At 37.2% G+C, this 21795-nt stretch overlaps 1 pseudogene across 1 annotated transcript; it reads right to left on the bottom strand.

Moving 5' to 3' along the window:
* Nucleotides 1-298: 298 nt before the first annotated feature.
* LOC149813730 (mitochondrial import inner membrane translocase subunit TIM17-2 pseudogene) lies at nucleotides 299-21424 on the bottom strand (annotated as a pseudogene). Its single transcript, XR_016428279.1, has 2 exons — nucleotides 20602-21424; nucleotides 299-580 (listed from the first exon to the last, which is right to left on the bottom strand). The product of XR_016428279.1 is annotated as a mitochondrial import inner membrane translocase subunit TIM17-2 pseudogene (transcript).
* Nucleotides 21425-21795: the final 371 nt, after the last annotated feature.

Raw genomic sequence — 21795 nt, 5'->3', positions numbered from 1 at the left:
TTCATCCCTTTCAAGCAACGCAACAAAAGATTAATAGAAGAGGCTTTTCGTACACGATAGCTTTTGCAAGACGTGATTTTTTTCTTTTTTGTTTTCGGGATCCGCGTGGCCGATTGCATTGCATATTTGATGCTACTACAAATAATGGCACAAATGGATCATTCAAAGTATGTGATATTTTAGTAGAGGGCCCATCCAATTTCGTTTTCCTTGTTTACATTATTCATTTAATAAGGACGACTCATTTTTAACATCTGTGTTCCTTGAGCGCAAGGAAAATAACTTCGATTCATATGGGTTTCTGACAAAATGCATATCAGTAAACGGAATTGCGTGAAGCATAAATTAAAATATATAAATATCCTCTTCTCATCATTCAGATTCAGATTATTATACACTGACTTTCTGAAAGGAACATAATCATTCTGCAAAATTAGTTTTATCAACTATAGAATGATCAACATAAATGATCTGGGAAACGACGCAAGCTGTGTCCATCGGCTTGGTCACTAAAGCGCACCCACGCGCAACTCACAAACTTCAAACCACCAAAGGAACTGCCTTATTTTGCGCTCTGACCCTACAAATCACCAAAGAAATCAGTACCCACACGAGGACAACATGTTTCATTTCACAAGACAGACAGATTGTCTTCAAACCTATATTTCATATTTTTCATAAATAAATGATGTATACGTGCACATCGACACTAGCAGATAAAATCAGCAAGAACACAACAGAGAGGATATGGCATCAATCCTCAACAACCACACCAACCACAGGAAATCAGAGCACCAAACGTCCCTGAATCTCTTTCTCCATATCTATATTTCCACAGGAAATGATTATTCTACATAATTGATCACTTAATTCTGTACGTCAACCACCACACCAACCACAGGAAATCAGAGCACCAAACGTCCCTGAATCTCTTTTTCAATATCTATATTTCCACAGGAAATGATTGTTCTACATAATTGATCACTTTTATATTCTGTACGTTAAGCCATGATTTTAGTATTACCAAGATAAATGTTTAGATCAATTTAGAAGGGGGTGGGGGAGGAGCAAACAGACAAGATTAAACTTAAAGCCAAAGGCCCACGTGAACAACTCATCTCAGCATCATAAGCAAAGATGCAGGTCTTAACAGCAATAAAACCACATGGAGAAAAGAGGAAAAAAAGTGTCAACAGAATATACACACAAGAAAAATCTCTGGACTTGAGATATAAAGCAAATGATGCATATTGTTTTCACGAAATTACCAAATAAATTCAACTTAACATGCCTCTTAACGTCTTGATCTTACAGAGTTCTTTCAAACGAGCAAAAATACACTTATAAAGGATGTTTTTAACTATAAAATAGTTAATAACGGCAAATCAAATTAACAAGTCAAAAAAATCATTTAAAAAAAATGAAGTTTTGATAACTACCACCCAATTTACCAAGAATCAGCTAGATATTGCAATGGAATCAAGAGCACACAAATACCAAGGCCACTAAGGCAAAGAGCACAAGCACAAACCCAATATAGCGCAATACACAAGCCACTAGGAGGCAAATACAAGTATCAAAACACACTCACAATAATCATTAATGGGCAAGCACAAAATACAAAAAATGTAAGTTTATTCACTTGAAATGCTTAAGAAAAGTGTATCCAAAAGATGGGCCAAAAGCCCATATATATACACATCACATAGGGGAGGAGAGAGAATACTGGCAGTTAGGCATTCCTAATGGTAAAAAAATGAATAATATACAACAACTACGCCTTCATCCCAAAACAATTGGGGTCGGCGATATGAACCAAAAAAGAAAATCATTTTGGGTTTTCCACATGAATCCTTCTCCAATCATTTCTATCCAATGCCATGTCCTCGGTGAGGTTCAAAGCATTCATATCCTTTCCTATCATCTCCATCCAAGTCTTCTTAGGCCCACCCCGACCTATTTTCCCACTTCTCCATCCTTCTAACTAGAGCATCATTAGGCCTTCGCCGAGTATGTCCAAACCACCGTAAACGATTCTCTCTCATCTTATTTTCAATAGATGCAATGCCTACCTTCTTACGTCGTTTCGAATCTTAGCTTTTATTGTATTTCCCCACATCCATCTAAGCATACGCATCTCAGCTACACTCATTTTTTGAATATGATGTCTCTTGGCAGCCCAACATTCCGTACCATATAGTAAAGCGGGCCTAATTGTCGTCCTATAAAACTTTCTCTTCAACCACAATGGCATTCTACGATCGCACAACACTCCAGTTGCACTTTTCTATTTCATCCACCCAACCTTTATCCTATGATTTACATCTCCATCAATTTCTCCATACTTTTGAATGATAGATCCCAAATATTTGAAATAGTCATCCATCGGTATTTCTTGCTCACCAAGCTTCACTACACTCACATCACTACTTCGTTGCTTACTAAATCGTCATTCCATATATTCTATCTTACTCTTACTCAACTTAAAACCTCTTGCTTCCAATGTTTGTCTCCATAATTCTAACTTAGCATTAACCCCAGCTCTAGACTCATCAATCAAAACAATATCATCAGCAAACAACATACACTACGGTACATTTTCTTGAATTGATCTCGTAAGTTCATCCATCACTATAGCAAATAAGAAAGGGCTTAATGCAAATCCTTGATGTAACTCAACCGTTATAGGAAAATTGGTTGTCACCCCTCCACAAGTGCGGACATTGGTATATGTTGTTTGCATATATATTATATGATATACAATATATATATATATATATTACATAATATACATATAAAATACAATACAAAAGAAAAAAAGAAAAAAGAAAAAATGTATTTATCCTAAAATACATTCTAAAAATAAAATTAATATATATATATATATAAACATATATGTAATACAAAGCAAATCAATATATATTTAACCGATATTTCAAAGCCAATGGGTTGTTGAGGGTTAGCCTGTGATTGTGGAAGCGTCGGTCAAAGGGGTGGGGCCATTTTGGTCCCACCCCACCCGACTCATAAGTCTTAACCTCTCGAGCCCCTCCCTCTCGACCCAAACCCTAACCTCTCTCTCTCTCTCTCTCTCTCTCTCTCTCTCTCTCTCTCTGCGACTGCAACTCGAAGACTTGAAGGAGATCACCTCCGGCAACATTCGGCGACCTCCAGCAAGCAGTGATGACGTAGGACCAGCAACGTTTGTTTTTTTTTAAGGTGACTTTCAGTTTAGGTTTCCAGTTTATATTGCGTTTGTATTTAATATATATTTTCAGTTTGAATTCAAATTTTCAATTTATAAATTATAAGTTTATCGTTTATATTCAGTTTGTACTCAGATTCAATATTTAGTTGGGTAATATCGTTTATATTCAGTTTGTATTCAGATTCAATATTTACAGTTTATAATTTAAATATATTTAGTTTCTATTTTCAGTTAATATCCAGTTTATAACTTTATAGTTTATATTCAGTTTCTAATTTTCAGTTTATATGCAGTTTGCATTCAGATTGAAATTATAATTTAGATAAATTTTTAGTTAATATTTGGTTTATAACTTTATAGTTTATATTCAGTTTCTAATTTATATTTTCAATTTATAATTTATATTTTTAGTTAATATTTAGTTTATAACTTTATAGTTTATATTCAATTTCCAATTTTCAGTTTAGATTGTTTAGATTATTTAGATATATTCAGTTTATATTCAGTATGTAATATATTTTTTAGATATTGCATATATGTTTATATTATTTCAGTTTATGTCAGTTTACAGTTTACATAGGTTAGTTCTTGATTTTGTCATGTATAGTTTGTTTATTTATTTTATTCTTATGTGGCATTCTTTCTTTGAATTTTTTGATTGTATGATAGGATGGTTGATAAAGGAGAGGAAGTTACAAGTGCAGCATGTGCTAGTAGTAGTGCGATAACAAACTCAACATGTGTTTCTAGTTCAGTACATGAGGATCAGCCAGTGTGGGCCCGTGTAACAAAGTTGGGTAGATGTCCTGGAGGAAGGGGGGAATATGTAATTTATGTGTAATTTTTGTAAAGTGGAGTTTAATAGATCATACACGAGTAAAAGCTCATCTCTTGAAGATTAAAAACCAAGGTATTAGGCAGTGCTCTCGTGTTGATGATGACGCACTTAAGCAGTTGAGGAAGGAAAAAGAAAATATTAAAAATAGAAGGTCTATGACGGAATCAAGTTGTATTAACATACCACTATCTAGCCATAAGAATGGTGAGACTACTAATTCGAAGAGAAGGAAATTAGATGTTAGCCAAAAAACAATTAAGGCTCGTTTAATGAACATGGAAGGGAAGAAATGGATAGGAAAGTGAACACATTTTTTTCAAGTTTCATACCATTCAATGTAGGTAGAAATCCTTATTGGAAGGATCTAGTTACATTCTTGGCAAATTCTAACTTGAGTGGGTATGAGCCTCTCGGTTCTAAGAAGTTAAGAACAATCATTTTGGGAGAGAAGAGAACATATGTGGATAGATTATTGGAATATAAAAAATTTCTTGGGCTGAGTGGTGTTTCTACAATGTCAAATGGGTGAACCAATATACAAAGGCACCCTTTGATAAATTTGATTGAAGCTTCAATAAAGGGGCCAATGTTTTTAAAATCAATACACATCTGGGGAGTAAAAGAATACAGAGTATATTAAAGGACTTATATTAATATGCATCAAAGTAGTTGGAGAAGACCAAGTTGTTCAAATCATTACTGACAATACATGAATATGTAGAGCAGCTGATATAGCAGTGGAGGCTGAATATCCTAACATATTTTGAACTCCTTGAGTAGCACACAGTTTAAATTTGGCTTTTAAAAGCATATGCAATCCACCAAACAAGGAGCAAGATCTCATAGATTACAAGTTATGTTCATGGATTCAGGAGCTAGAGAATGACATTAGGAACATTAGAAATTTTGTTGTTAACCACAAGAGGGCACTAGCTATTTATAATAAGCATTTTGATCTGAAGTTGTTGAAGGTTGATGAGACTCATTTTGCATCCATCATTGTTATGTTTAAAAGAATTAAAGAAGTGAAAAATGCACTATTTCAAATGGTCACTGGCGATAATTGGGGTTTTTATCGTTCAGATGATGTTGCAAAAGCCCAAGCTATAAAGAAATGCATTGTTGATGACATGTGGTGGGACAATGTCATTTATTTTTTTGATTTCACATAACCTATTCGGGAGATGTTGAGGGTTGTTGATCGAGATATACCTATGCTGCATAGGGTCTACAAGATGTGGGACACCATGATTGAAAAAGTGGAAACTGAAATTTTTAAGCATGAAAAGAAAAATTCTGCCCTTGAAAACTCAGCTTTTTATAATCATGTGCACAAAATATTGATAGTACGATGGGACAAGAGCAACACCCCGTGCAATGCATGGCTCAGATTTAGCAAGAAATGAAATAGGGTTTCATGTTTGAATAAAAATTTTCGAAATGAGCAACAAAATATGAATGTGCATAATGAGTTTTCGAAGTTTTCTATGAAAAAATTTGATGGTTTGGAACGGTTGACATATAAAGATGATGACTATCCTCTTAGATAGTGCATCACATATGGATATGACTACCCTTTCCTTCAGCATATTGTTTTCAAGCTACTATCCCTGCTACATCTTCTTGTTGTGAAAGAAATTGAAGCACATATGCACAAATTCACAACATTAAAAGAAACAAAGTTACTATCAATAGCATAGAAGATTAGGTGTTCGTGCATTCTAATCTCTGATTGCTTTCACAAAGTAAAGAAGACTATAGGTATCCAAATTATAAATTTTTGTTTTTACTTCTTTATAGTTTATATATCCAGTTTTATATTTTTATTGCATATCTAATACATAATGATTTAATATATTTACAAGCACCCAGTTTTAGGATTTTGATATAGAAGGTAATCATGACTTTGAAACTCTGAACATAGAATTAGATGATCATGTTCTTCTGTCACTCATTAATATGGGTGATGATAATGAAGAAACAAATGAGCCATGACTTTTTTGTTATGGCCTGCTTAGAATTTTGGACTTTTTTGTCTTTTTGGAAGCTTGTTATTTGTTAAGTTAACTTGATAGTTGAAAATATGTAAATGAATACTTTTCTATATTTTTGTTTGCTAAGTGTTAGTTGTTAGGTACTATTATCCAAAATCGTTATTAGCTTGTAATAACTTGTTTCTTCATTTGTCAATTTGTTAGTTGTAGCTTGCTTCTCGGTTCTTACTTGAATTTTGATTCTTTGAATAAAAGTTGTTGTTAGTTAGCCTGTTACTAGTTTAGTTGTTAAATGTTAAATGTTGAATTTATGTGAATTTAGTTTAATTTTGATTCTTTGAACAACAGTTGTTGTTAGTTAGCCTGTTACTAGTTTAGTTGTTAAATGTTGAATTTATGTGAATTTAGTTGAATTTTGATTCTTTAAATAAAAGTTGTTAGTCTCTTACTAGTTTAGTTGTTAAATGTTGAACTTATGTGATATTATATATATAGCCATGTCCCCGTAACCACATTTTGGAATTGCCATGTCGTACCCGTACCCAGATGACACCCAAGACACATGATCCACCAATGAGTTTTAGTAAAATTTCTTGCCATAAGAAAGCAAACAACAGAAAGCAAGCTGAAGAATACTAAGAAGAGTAATATTCTGAAGGCATCAATCACGGTTGGTGGTTTAAAGATCAAAGGAATGTGTAGCTGAAAGCTCAAGCAAGTTTATGGCGGGAACCATACAAATAATCCTAATATATGAATGAGGACATGGACCACATCTTGAGATGATAGTGCTTTCAACAATAACACGACGTAAGCAACAAAAAGAATGATGACTTTCAATAAGGTTGAGAGCAGAACTATCAGCTGAAGAATAAAGACCAAAAGGAGGATAACAGTAAGGGAGAAATGAGCTGGCAGCCAGTCACCAACTCCCATAGATTCCAGGCAAGAAACCAAATGAAGCTCTCACAACCCCCGTTTAGAGATGTTGCCAAAAAAAGGTGTAGCGAGGGTTTCTAAGGCTCTGTTTGGAAGCCGATGTTGGGGAGGAGATGAGAGAGATCAAGGGAGTGGAGAAGAAAATAGGAGATGAGGCTGGAATTGTCATCTTTGTGAGGATGTAGTTGAAAATGACTCAACTTCACTCCCAACACTATTCTCTTCTCCCAAAACAGGGTTCCCAACCAACTATGAGGGTAGGTGGTATTTATTAAAACCTCATTAAATACCATCTCCCTTCTCATCTCCGGCTTCCAAACAGAGCCTAAATCATAATTTTTAAGAGGCTTCTCCCTTCTCATCTCCGGCTTCCAAACAGAGCCTAAATCATAACTTTTAAGAGGCTTCCTCTGAGATCCCAAGACTTTCTGGTTATGTTGAGGCCAAAAATCAACAAAGAATAATGTCATCTAGACTAAGACAACACTTAACTCAATTAGCTTTTAGCACCAAGAGCTGACTGCTGAACAGTGGTAATCAAGCTGACTGCTTGATCATTTCTTATGGTGAAGCTCAATTACAAAGAAGAGGGGTGCAAACCTGTCAGACTCGGGCTAGATATTGACAGATCCGAATCCGAATCAGATCAGACGAGGCAAGGTTGAATCTGAATTCAAAATACATGTCGCAATATTGGATCCGGAAAAATATGAACAAAGACAAGCTATTTACATGTAAAAAAATGTAATCGGGTTGGATTTTGAATAGGAGCAATTCTAGATCCAACTTAAAATGCTGATCAGAATCCAAAAGTAATCTGATTGAACAGATCCAAATCTGTCCTGAATGTACATTCCGATCTCACTTAAAGGATCCACATCCAAGAAAAATGTGTCGGACTTGGATCGGATATCCAACCATATCCGATCACCGTTTGCAGCTCCAACAGAGACAAACTTCGAATGTAAAGCACCTCAGCACAACCCACACTTCCCCTTCTTCAAGATGCTGGCTTTAAAAAGCTAAAGCTAAAAAGCATGAAAATAAATGGATGAATTTGCCATCTGACAATGTATAAAGTTTATACCCAAGGTGGTAAAAGCAATACCAGAGTTAAATATTTTAGACCAGAAAAAGAGTAAGGCAATGAAATCCTTATGAAAATAGAAAAGATATTTGAAACTATGTGAAAGTAAAAAGCTTTTGGAGTACTGCAAATACCAGAGGCACATACCAGTAAGCAACATAAAGTAGCCTAAACTTAGCCTTTGGGGTTTCAATTTTTATAACAATGAGCACCCTGATAAATAACTTAATGACATTCACTATAGAATACTAAACCTATGTGCTATTACTATGGGACAATGTTTCTACAATAAAAAGGCTATAGGTCTAGTAATTCCAAATTTAATGTGACAATCAGCATGTTAAATTGACAGTGTTCAACAGAAAATCTTCATAAAGAAAAATAGCAAGTTAGGACAGAAGTTTACAGAAGGTCCACTATAACAAGTAATACTAAAAATAAACTAGCAAGCAAACAAAACACATAAGAAATGCAACTAGTGATTGCATGATTATGCAAATCACACTTGCACGTGGGGCTGAAGAAACGAACACTACCAAAACCTGAAATGTAACACATTAACAGGTAAAATGTCAACTTTGCTTGAAACACAAAAATACTAAAGCTAAAGTTGGTTTCACCAAAAGATAATTGCATCGACCTGATTAACTTGAGGCTTTTCCACTCAGCATCTTGCAACATTAACAAACAGAACAACTGCCAGCCACCACTGTGCTGCACAAAATTCCAGAATATAACCAGGTAGCCGGATAGGAGTGTGAATACACATATCATGCAGGATATGAAGCCCTGTTGGACTACAACCTGGACCCAATCTGGGTCCAACAAAAGCTACACGTTTGAAAACCCTCAGGTTTATGGTTGAATTCAAACGAATCCAGGAGTGCATAAGAGGCCCTCAAGATCATAACAGATTCCAAGAAGACCATGAATTTAGTCAGCAATTGCTTCAGTGGTATCAAATGGTGAATACTGAATAGGTGAAAGTACATTCCAAAAAATAAATCCAGCATGTTAGCCTCTCCGAGGCTCAAACAAGAAACATGATTGACAAGGGGCAAAGGTCCAAAATTGCCCAAATTAGATCTGTTTGAAAGTCAAAACACTGACAACATGCTATACTGACACTGAGAATGGTAGCACAAGTTGACTATGAATCAACAAAAAACTGGCTTCTAATATACAAGCCTTTCAAAAAATCTGCACTACCACTTTACGTTTAGTAAGTATGCTTAGTTCAATTAAGAGAGAACTGCCTTATTTTTGGGACTGCAGTAACAACACAACCTTGGATAATCACATTTTTTCCAAAAACTTACAACGTATACCAAGTCAAGAGACCTTCAGAGCACATTTGGAAGGGATAGCGCATTTTCAGATGTGCAAGATGATGCCATAGGGAAACGTATCAAATTGCTTAGACTCCTACAAGTTAGTTACGTTTGTTTTTCATTATATGAAATGGATATGATTCAATATCTCATGTTTGATTCATAAAATGAAATATCAGATCCAATTAGTTCCAAGCCTTAGTTCTACATCCAAACACAAAAAAACTTAGATCTCAATATCAATTTGATTTTTTAATGTTGGCTACAAATCTAAATGTATCATACTCAACTCCAATTGTGTTTGGATGTGTGACACAAACTGGTTTGGATGTGTGACACAAACTGAACGCAAATTCTCGTTCCATTTAATATGGATCCAATTATGTTGCTTCTTGTAAATTTAAATCTAAATCCAATCTTTCAGGAGCTAGAGAATGACAATCAGCATGTTAAATTGAAGTGTGAATACACATATCATGCAGGATATGAAGCCCTGTTGGACTACAACCTGGACCCAATCTGGGTCCAACAAAAGCTACACGTTTGAAAACCCTCAGGTTTATGGTTGAATTCAAACGAATCCAGGAGTGCATAAGAGGCCCTCAAGATCATAACAGATTCCAAGAAGACCATGAATTTAGTCAGCAATTGCTTCAGTGGTATCGAATGGTGAATACTAAATAGGTGAAAGTACATTCCAAAAAATAAATCCAGCATGTTAGCCTCTCCGAGGCTCAAACAAGAAACATGATTGACAAGGGGCAAAGGTCCAAAATTGCCCAAATTAGATCTGTTTGAAAGTCAAAACACTGACAACATGCTATACTGACACTGAGAATGGTAGCACAAGTTGACTATGAATCAACAAAAAACTGGCTTCTAATATGCAAGCCTTTCAAAAAATCTGCACTACCACTTTAAGTTTAGTAAGTATGCTTAGTTCAATTAAGAGAGAACTGCCTTATTTTTGGGACTGCAGTAACAACACAACCTTGGATAATCACATTTTTTCCAAAAACTTACAACGTATACCAAGTCAAGAGACCTTCAGAGCACATTTGGAAGGGATAGCGCATTTTCAGATGTGCAAGATGATGCCATAGGGAAACGTATCAAATTGCTTAGACTCCTACAAGTTAGTTACGTTTGTTTTTCATTATATGAAATGGATATGATTCAATATCTCATGTTTGATTCATAAAATGAAATATCAGATCCAATTAGTTCCAAGCCTTAGTTCTACATCCAAACACAAAAAAACTTAGATCTCAATATCAATTTGATTTTTTTAATGTTGGCTACAAATCTAAATGTATCATACTCAACTCCAATTGTGTTTGGATGTGTGACACAAACTGGTTTGGATGTGTGACACAAACTGAACGCAAATTCTCGTTCCATTTAATATGGATCCAATTATGTTGCTTCTTGTAAATTTAAATCTAAATCCAATCTTTCAGTTGTAGAAACTATTGAATATGAGGAAATGTAGAAACAAGAAGCGATGTCTTCAAATCCCATAAAAGCCACTTTGATCAGGATCTACTTTCCTGTTGAATTTGGGAAGTTAGAGAGAACATTTGGTTTAGAGCCAGTGCTACATAAGAATTCATATGAAAATGATTTATTTTTTTCACTTCCAATATCTGACCTAAGAAAAGTAAACAATTCTTAATAGCAAGGCAGTTGCAAAATCATTTAGGTTAGTTAAAGAAGGAAAAAGATAATATTGTCTAGAAGTCAATCATAGAAATAAAATAATTATTACACGGCTTAGTAAATTACTTAGCCAGGGCAGGCCTTAAAATGGCCGGAGTCATCAGCTTCATCAATAAAGTGATGTAAAAGGCATGCCACAAGTGTCAGCAAGAGATTGAATCTGTTTTGATTTTATCACAATAAATTCATAGAATGTGTAACTACCAGTACAATCACAATTTATCATGATTACCACAATGTTTTTAATTTTATTTATATTTTCTGGATATTTTTATTAATTTTGATTTTCCCTTTTCCACTTAAATTTAGTGTCTTTTTTTCTGAAATTTTCACAATTTTATTAGTTCTTAAATGTTGTGAGATTTTGCTTTGCCCAAGAAAAAACCAAACCCCAAGACTTGTAAACTGGTCCAAAGCATCCAATAAGGTTTCCAGTGGGAGAACATGGGGCCTACCTTTTTGGTGAGCAATCTGATTTGGGCATGAATCCATCTTTTAAAAAATTTCTGAGGAGCATATATGCAGGTTACAATTGCTAGGGAAAGGAGCAAATTAGGGAAATGACGCTATAAAAGCTACCATAATAAGTCAAAGGAAGATCATGCCATCAATTCTTTTAAGTCATAGAGTAGTCAGCAACAAGCAAAGTTTCTACTAAATAGGGTATGAAAGAAGAACTTTCAGATAAGATAGACTTAAAGAAACCAAGGAAGTATTAACATGTCCTTCAAGAGTGCAAGGTGTTCTGCAATCACATAGGACAGGTTCAACTACACAGGTAATTACATGCCTTTAAGTTGGATGATGTTGTTGAATTATTTTATTAGATTCATATGTTCCCATGCACAAATCACAAGAAAATGCCTACACTTGCAACTCAAATTCAAGAAAATCAGATTTACTCAGCCGGCTAGCTACAGAATTCATGTCCAAGCAAAAGCACCAGCAGCTACAGCATTTTCAGTTCATAATGATGCCTGTATGCATTCACGTGCATAGTGGTCACTACTAAGGTTTCATTGTGAGGAGCAGTGTTGTTAAAAGCGCACCTTGAGGCGCAAAAGGCACGCCTCGCCTTGAGGCGAGGCCATCTGCGCCAAGGCGGCGTGAACAAAGTATTATATTTTTCAGAAGACGTTTTTCAGTTATATAATTAGTTTTCAGATATTTTTCAGTAATATAATTAGTTTATATAATTAGTTTTCAGATATTTTTTGCTATATAATAAGTTTCCTAGTTACTTTTATATGTTAATCTCATATTTTTTAGTATTTATTTGAGATTTTTGAAGAAGTTATATTTTTCAGTTATATAATTAGTTTTCAAATATTTTTCAGTTATATAATTAGTTTTCAGATATTTTCTTTATATAGTCAGTTTCTTAGTTAATTTTATATGTTATTCTCATATTTTTTAGTATTTATTTGAGATTTTCTATTTCTTATTGGTTGTTGCTTCATCGATAAAGCATTTTTTATTTATTTGTATTTTTAGATTTTTTTTAGGTTTTCAAAAAAAAATTTAAGGCTTACGCTTTACGCCTCGAGGCTTACTCCTCGCCTCAGTTTTTGGTGGAGCGCCTCGCTACGCCTCAATGCTTTTCACAACACTGGTGAGGAGGCATTTCTCACAAAGTGCCTCTGGCCAAATCAAGTGTGCTTTACGACCCTGACACAGCCAGTCTTAAATCTTATATGACAAATTGCAGTAGAGGGCAGTAGAAATGATTAAAATTATCACCCAATAACTCAAAGGACACCATGGTCTCATGAAGGGTACCAGTGTTGCCCAATAGGGACTTTTCCACAAAACACAACACAATCTTCTTATGCTTGGTTACATTTTTCCAAACATTTCATGTTTTCTCTTTGCCGCTTCATGTGCTATAATGTCATGTTCCATACACCATTTATGGTAAAACAGACATTGATATTCACGACCTAAGCAAATAACAACAGAATATGTTTTTTTGGAGCTTTACATATATTCTACATCATGCAAACCCACACACCATGTATAACATCTGTACACATGCAATGCGTATATCTGATAGTAGGCAAATGTGTGTATTATCGGACAAAATTTATGTTCAGTTACTTGTGTATAACACCCATCAGGCCATCACACAACAGAACATCATGGTGGACACTTTTGTAGATTTTAGCACTCATGTGTGTAAACCAACATAAGCATGTAAGACACATCATACAAAACAAACAACAGGTACATGAGGTACAATAAGGAAATCCTAAAGAGGGAAAACATGGTCAACTAGTAGTCAAGGTCCAAAGGAAGGAAAGAATCCATACAAGTACCAAAAATATACAAGATATAGAATAATACAAAAATTAACTCAGAGGTTAGCATGAACAAGCCAGAACTATTGTTCAGGGTTAGAGGTGCCAATGGGTTGGGTTTGACCCAGAACCGACCTATACCAAACCATATAAGGTCAGGGTTTGATGATAAACAAGTAGGGGTGGCAATCGGGTCGGGTTGGCGGGTCGGGTTGGCATGTCAGCATACCTCAACCCGAACCAGACCCGTTTATTAAACGGGTCGGCTGTGGCAAACACGAACCCGACCCGTTTAATAAACGGGTAACCCGACACGACCCGCCAACCCATTTAATAAATGGGTTGGGTCGGGTAAACGGGTTTTCAGGTTCGCGGGTCAGGTTGGCGGGTCGACGGATCGGGTTGGCAGGTAGGCAGGTTGGCGGGTCGGGTTGACGGGTCGGGTTGGCGGGTTGACCCACCCGCCTAACCCGTTTATTAAACGGGTCAGCCGGGTTGGCGGGTTGGCATACCCCCAACCCGAACCCGACCCGTTTAATAAATGGGTTATGCGGGTCGACCCGTTTATTAAACGGGTTGGCTTAAGCCCAATCCGAACCCGCCTAAGAGGCGGGTTGGCGGGTCGTGTCAGAAATTGCCACCCCTATAAACAAGGAGTTCCAAATAGAAACAGGGTCAGACCAAGGTTGCCAGACTAGGAAGCGGAAGCAGTAGACTATACAGGAAGCAAAAGTGAGAAGCGATACATTTTAAAATGTATAGGAAGCAGGAAGCAAAGAATAAAAAAACAATGTAAGAATTGAACAGAAATTGAAATGGAATGCAAATAAAAATTAAAATAAAGGTGATTATTCTTAAATTTTGTTATTTTTTAGTGTAAGAATTAAATCTTTAACAAAATCTAAAAATGATGACTGCCAATTTATAGAAAGCACATGGAAGTGAGTGAGAAGCATAAAAGAAAACACATAAAAAAACATGAAAAGTAGAGTGAGAGAACATATAAGAATAATAGATGAAGCATGTGGAAAGCATAGGAGAAGCATGGGAGAATCGAGATTCTCATCAAGTCTTGAAAGCGAGGAGTATCGCGCTTCCGAAGCGAGTTTCCGGAAAGCGGGCTTCCAACTTATCTAAGAAGCTTCTGGTAACTCTGGGTTAGACTCAAAAGGTCCGATTGATATATGGAATCGGGTGTTGGTTTGTAAAATTTCATACCAGACCCGGGCCCGACCGGAGTTCCGATTAAGATCCACAATTTTTCAATGTAAAAAAGATACAAAGATACTATTTTACCGGTAATGATTTGGGTCTGGTTCATGTAATCCTTATAAGATCCGGGTATAGTTTCTCGTATGGTGGGTCCTATTGGACCTGGCACCAGCATCTCAAATCAGATCTGGGTTTGGTCACACCTAGGTTGGAACCAAACCCGACCCGTTGACACCCCTAATTAGGGTACCCAATCCTGGATGGATCGCATGATTATTCCACACCTAAGACTGATCGATTGGATAACTGGGTCAAGTTTCAGCTAGGGATCCAACCTATTTTTCGGTTTGGTCCATACGGAAAACAAATAAAATGGACTAATAGTTAAAAACCAAGCTAGATTATCTGATGTTTAACAGGACCTTAGAAGTAGGGCTTAATTTTCCACCAAGCTTGCTAGACAGTGGAGCCCTACCAGAAACCACCAAGGTTTGCTACTCGTGATCACAAAATTGTTGATAACAAATTCTTATTTTGATACTGATTTTTAAATTAAGACTTATTTTCCACAAAGTTTGACCCACTAGAACCCTGCCAAAAGCCTAGGTGAAAGCTTTCACTCACCTTTGCTACAAGTGATCAAAGATTGGTGATAACAAACTCTTGATTTGATATTGAGTTTTAGTTTATGACTTACGAACTATAAATGTGAATCCTTTTTGCTGCCTTCACTCCTATACTCTGACTCCTGTCATGGAAACTACAACTTAAGTCACAGGGACTCGGCAAAGTAAGTGCCGCACCCGCATCGACGCGACGTGACGCGGGTGCGCGTGCGGCACTGGGTGCGGTCAACACAACTATGGGTGCGGTCAACGCATCTAGGGTCATTTAGGTCCAATTTTTAGACGTTTTTTTTTTCGATGAAAAGCGAGTGAGAGAAGGAGGATTAGGGCAAAATCCTCGTGAAGCCGATGCCGATGTCGACGATCTCCGGCTCCTTCCGGCCGCTCCTCCTCAATTCTCAGGTATGTCTCCTGACTTGCTCTCTCTCTCACTCTCACGGTCTCTCTTCTCTCCGTCAGTCTCACTGTCTCTCTCATAGTCTCTCTTCTCTCTGTCACTCTCACTGTCTCTCGCTCTTCGTCACTATCACTGTCTCTCTTCTCTTTGATTGTATTATATGTGGGTCATTAGCATCTAGGGCTTTTAATTTTTTATTTATAGGCTTTTTGGACATTTCAAAATTTTTTCAATAATATTATTTGGGGGTTTTGGGCATTCCAAATTTTTTTCAATAATGTTATTTGGGGGGTGGGCATTCCGAAATTTTTCGATGAATTGATGATGCTATAGAGGTATATAGTTAATGAAATTTGTATTTATTTTTTGGGGATCTTTAACTATTTGATTTTGGGGCTTTTGATTCTATGCTAAAATGGGTTTTGTGGAGTTTCTTGATTTTTTATTTCGTTTACAATCTATTTTATTAGTTGCTTATGCTTGATGACTTAAGGTCAAATGTTACTTTCATCTTTTTTGAAATGTCGTTCTATCAACCATTGCTTAAAATGTGTTGCTATGTTATGGGCATGTAATGGGTTTAATTTATTTGTTTTGTGATTGATTCATTATCTAAGTTCAGTTCATAGGATTATAAGATCTACCAAGTTACAGAAGTTATTGATTTGTCAATATTTTAAGGTGCAGTTGCTCACTTTCCTGTTTCAAGAAACACAACGTATTCTCTTCATTCAAGCTCTTTTGCTGGTTGCTCTTCGTACAGGTGTATGCTTATATGTGTTTGTACTCGATTTTAGTTTTTGTTGCATGGTCATAATTCTGCTGCAGTCCGTTTCATAACTCATTTAATGACACATGCTGCGGGAGGTTTAATGTTAGAAATATGAAGTTACATTGAATCACTCAAGCACATATATGTTCATATAACCTGGTTAATGTACCCCTGTTTTGACCAGTCCAAGACATATAGTTGACTAAGAAAATGGTCTATTTGACTATGCCAACCTTGAAACTGTCAAGGTTTCTCTTTATATATATATATATATATAATAGTGTTACTGTTAACTGTTAAAACTTCAAAATTATATATATATATATATATAATTTTTTTTTACATTTTTGCCCCTGCCGCACCCCCGCACCCTAGGTTTTTGAAAGTGCCGCACCCCCGCACCCACACCCATGTGACATAGACTACAGCCCAAAGACCATCATGCTATCCCATAAACTTACCAGTTTTTGGTTCTCAATATACATATTTGTTCAAAGTTATAATATTTTAGTGGTACATCTAATTTTCTTTCTTCGTTACCAAATAAAATGTGTCTTCCTATATCATACTTGAAAAGTGGAGAATATTCAGAACCAATGCAAAGAACTAGAAAGTTAGATCTCAATTTTCGGACCTAACTTGCACCCCATGTCACAGGGACACGTTTGAAAGAGCCACATACCAGTCTCGACACACCAGGACACAGGTACCAATACCAGGCGCGGCATGGGTACATGCTGTGTTTGGGTCTGCATCAGGTCCAGCCAAGACCCAACCCAAATATCAAACTTTCTACTTTTTTGTTTGACCCTCAGTCAAAGGGCAGGGAGTAAGAAGAAAAGGAAGAAAAAGGAGGAAGGGCAGGAAGAAGAAGATATATATAAAGAGAGAGAAGAATAACAAGAAATAGGAGAAGAAAAAGAAGAAGATTAGGAAGAAGAAGGGGAGATAGAAAGAGAGAGGGAGGGGGGCATACCGGTTCTTCTTCTTCTTCTACTCCACATCTCCTGAGAGAGAGAGAGGGAGGTTGGTGAGGGATGAAAGCCCTTTCTCGTGTACCCACTAGCCCTTTTAACAACAAAAAAAAATCATTTGTCCCCTCACCAATTCCAAACATTTCACTCAACCACCCAACCATTTAACAGAAAAAAATATTCAGGACTTCATTTTTTATGCAAATCCTAGTGTGAATCCACAACTAATCCAAATTGCCGTGTCGTACCCACACCAGTAACCCGTACCTCTCTCTCTCCACTTTCTTCTTTTTCTCCTCCTCCTGTTTCCCTCTCTTTTTCTTCTTCTTTCTTTTCTTCCTCCTTGACCTTTGACCAATGGTCAAAACACACACATACACACAAAGTTCGATATTTGGGTTGGATCCTGGCTGGACCCGACCCTTGGGGGGGGGGCAGGGTCACCCCAACCCAACCACCATCCCACCCCCAAAATAATTAAAGAAAAAGGTTTATATACAGCCTGGACCCATATAAGTCATGAAAGTCCAGATCCCCAAGTCTTGCCATTTTGCGTTTTTTAGAATCTGCTTTGAACAGGAAACATAAGGATAAGGGAAAAGTTGGTTGGAATTCTTCATTGTTTCCCTAAATCAGTGTCACCCCTTCTCATCCAACCGTATCTAGTGTAACGCAACAGATTTTGCATTTTTCTATATTTTGAATATGTCAGGATACTTTGTCATTTTGGCAAATATGTCCCCTTAATGTTGTTGTAACTATAGGATAGCATGGGTTGTCTATCCCTTCATATTAGGGATAGTGCATATTTTGGATTGTATCATTTTATTTATTTGGCGATATCCCAAGTTGAGAGAATATATGTTTTTACTTTAAGATATAGTTTCCATATTGTGAAGAGCTTAGTTGCACTTTTGTAGTCTTTATCTTTGAGAGGAAACAATAAAAGAAGCCTCACAAACTTGGTGAGACTTGCAGTCTTGTGCAAGTTCAGGTCTCTCTCTCTCTCTCTCTCTCTCTCTCTCTCTCTTGTATTATCAGCACTCAACAAGTATATGATTTGTGCTGGTAAAGATAGTTTTTAGTGATATTTTAAAATTTTATATATGCACCACCTTTAAGAAAGGTTGGTAAATTAAACGCAAATTTCAAAATTATTTCATACTTTTTGAAATTCACTAACATGTTTTTTATAACTAATTCAAAGCACGGCCAGAAAATATTACTTGAATGCATACAAAGGAATTCTATAAATTTGCTTTTTTATTTAAATCTATATCTTCAACCCTTTGGACATGTTATTACAAGTATGCTACAAAATTAAACCCCATTCTTATTTGGGAGCAGGGTGCATCAAACAGATCAGGTTTTAAGATTGAAGGATGCCAATGGGGAATGATGACATAATCTTTAAGATCTTGCTTTTTAAGATAGGCAACTTCTTGCACATGTTGAGTCATATAAATGCACTCTCAGTATCCCCACCGAATATGCATTAGAGGAATTGAGGGCTCTAGGAGGAACTACAGTTAAAAGATAAAACCCATCTTGTACCCTATCCAGAAGTACAATCAGAGAAATAGAGAAAGTCCAAAATCTCCCAGGCAAGAGGACAAACGAGATAAGTGTACTCCAAAATTTTGATACATTATCCATATCCCTAGTATACCCTCCAACGATCTGCTCTCAACAATGCCTCAAGGTGACACTCCTAGCATTTGCTACTGACTATGTAGTCAAAAGTGTTAGGCGACCCCTAAAAAGACTAGTTGAAGATTAGGCAGGACTAGTCAGACTAGTCGGTACCCCAATTACATATAAAAAAGTATACAAAATATACATAAAAATATGTTTAACTTTTTTTACTAATAAGATGATTTCATTACACAAGTACAAAATAAAACATGCTTTCACAAAATAATAATATACATAACATATTTAGTATAATCAACAAAATATGCTTTCAACCTTTCACAGAAGCACAATAACACATACATATATAAATAACATATTACATAATTCATAATGCTAAACATTCTTTCAGGATTTTATAGAAAAATTCATAAGAAACAAAGTAACACACACATATAAAAAGCATAATCAATTAAAATTAATTGTGCATGCTTTCAATGTTTTACAGAAAAAATTCCAAAAGCAAAGTAGCACACACATACGTATATATAAATATAATAACTAAACATGTTTTCATGATTTCACAGAACAAATCACACAAACACGTGCACATACATATAATTATATATATACAAAAAAATAACTATATATATATAATAAATAACTAAACTGCCCTCATGCCTAGGCGGAGGCAGCTTAGTCGGCAAAATTGGTACCTTTTAAGGTACCCACCTAGGAATTGCAAAGCCTAGGCATTTAATTTAGCCTAGGCGGACTAGTCAGTGCCTAGTCGAGGCTTTTGACTATATAGGCTACTGGTAAACAGACACTTAACCATTACCCTTACAACAAATGCAAGGATGATGTACCTTGTTGACTGAAACGAATCCCATCTAGTTAACAACACAAAAATTCCATTTGAAAAGGAGCAAAGAGGATGAAGAAAACGCTGTATAGAGTGTCCCCATTTTCTTCTTGCCTTTCGCAAGATTTGACAACCAGAAAGGAAAAGGTCACACTCTTTTAAAAGCATTTATCACACGTCTCAGTGTCCCGTAATCAGCAACATTCTTTCTAAACTCAAACCACCGATATCGGGCTCCCAGGATCAAAGGAACAAAAACAAAAAAAGTAGAAAAGGAAGATGAAGAGTAAGAACAAGACAAAGGAACGAAGTAAAGAATGCCACCTTCTACAAGCATTCAATAGACAAAAAATCAGTAAATAAGACGTAACTTGTAACTTGTACTAAAGCCCTAGACGGTGCAATGATTCAATACCAATCTGTTGCATGCCCCAAACTAAGTAAGAAGGTAACACAGTTCCTGCACAACAGAAATCACAAAATCCATAATAACCATCCACAAGCGACCATGAATCCAGACAAAAACAAGAATGAATATTCAAAACACACAATATCACGAACACAAAATCGAATGCAATGCTTCTAATCGATATATATATCCGCCTACAAAAATCTCTAATTAACCACAACTACCAGATACATAGCCGACATCACCACCAACAACAATAACCAAAGAAAGATATCAACTAGAACCGGAAACCTCGCCTTACCTCAAGGTCAGGAAAAGGGAAAAAAGATCCCGGCTCACCGGTACTCGAACGTGGGAATAGGCGTGCTCGGGGTATCGAAGCTTTCCAAAACCTCCGCCCTAGCCGAACCACCAGCTGGTTCCGCCTCCTTTTTCTTACCACCAAAGAAACCCCCAAACCACGAAGGCGACCCCTCCTCCTGCGATACCTGATCGCTTCCAACTCGGACCCCAACCCCGCCCGGAGTCATCATCGCGGGAACTGGCTCCTCCATTGGCGGGAAATTCTGGGGCGTGATGAGCACCCGGTTGAGCATGATTCCGGCGCCCTCGATGAGGGCAAGGAGGACGCCGCCGAAGAGGGCTGAGCGGGAGGCGGCACCGAGGCCCTGGCGCATCTGGAGGAAGCCGCCGGTGGCGGCGCCAGCGAAGATGGAGTTCCAGGGGTCCTCCTTCTGTCTGACGTATACCATGGAGCAGTCGAAGGTGGAGAAGAGGCCGCCCCAGACGGCGAAGCTCCCGCCAATGCGCGGAGCGTTCATCCGGACGGCCTGGACGCCACCGCCGATGCGCTCGCCCCTCGGCGAGTTGTAGAGGCCCTTGATGAAGTGGAAGGCGGAACCACCCACCGCCCCCATCCCGAACGCGCCCCCGATGTCGTCAAGGATCCGGTCAGGGCACGGCTCCCTCGACGTCTCCGGCGTGCCCATCGAAAAAACAGGAGGCTTCTAACTCCTTCTGGGGGGTTTCCCTCTTCTCCGGTGACGGATAAAGAGTGAGATCGCCGGAGAACGACCGGAAAACCCTAAAATAATCAGAACGTCGGTGGGAAGGAACCGCGTATCTTCCGGCGGAAGCAAACGAAAAAGGAGCAAAACACGACTAAGGATGAGTCTTTATGTAGAGACGAGTGGCACGTGCGAGGGAGACTGCACGCTTGAAGGCAGCTAATATGGTATTTTTGCTACTTCCCTTGCGCGCTTGCTTCTGCAACGGGTCGGGTATGGATGTACCCAAACCCACACAATTAAATAGCGATTCAGTTTCGGGTTCGGGTTCGGATTTTATCGGGTCAAGAAAAATAAAATCCCAATACTGACTGAACCGGATTCATATAATTCAAGGAGCTTAATTTCACTAAAAAGACATATAAAATGCTTGGGTTAAGTCCAGTCAGGTTGAATATTCGTAACAAATCTTAACCTGACCTGCATAA

Source organism: Nuphar pumila, chromosome 16, assembly GCF_984573655.1.
Source record: "Nuphar pumila chromosome 16, dmNupPumi1.hap1.1, whole genome shotgun sequence".
In the NCBI taxonomy this organism is placed as follows: Eukaryota; Viridiplantae; Streptophyta; class Magnoliopsida; order Nymphaeales; family Nymphaeaceae; genus Nuphar; species Nuphar pumila.
This window is presented reverse-complemented; position numbering and strand designations above follow the sequence as displayed.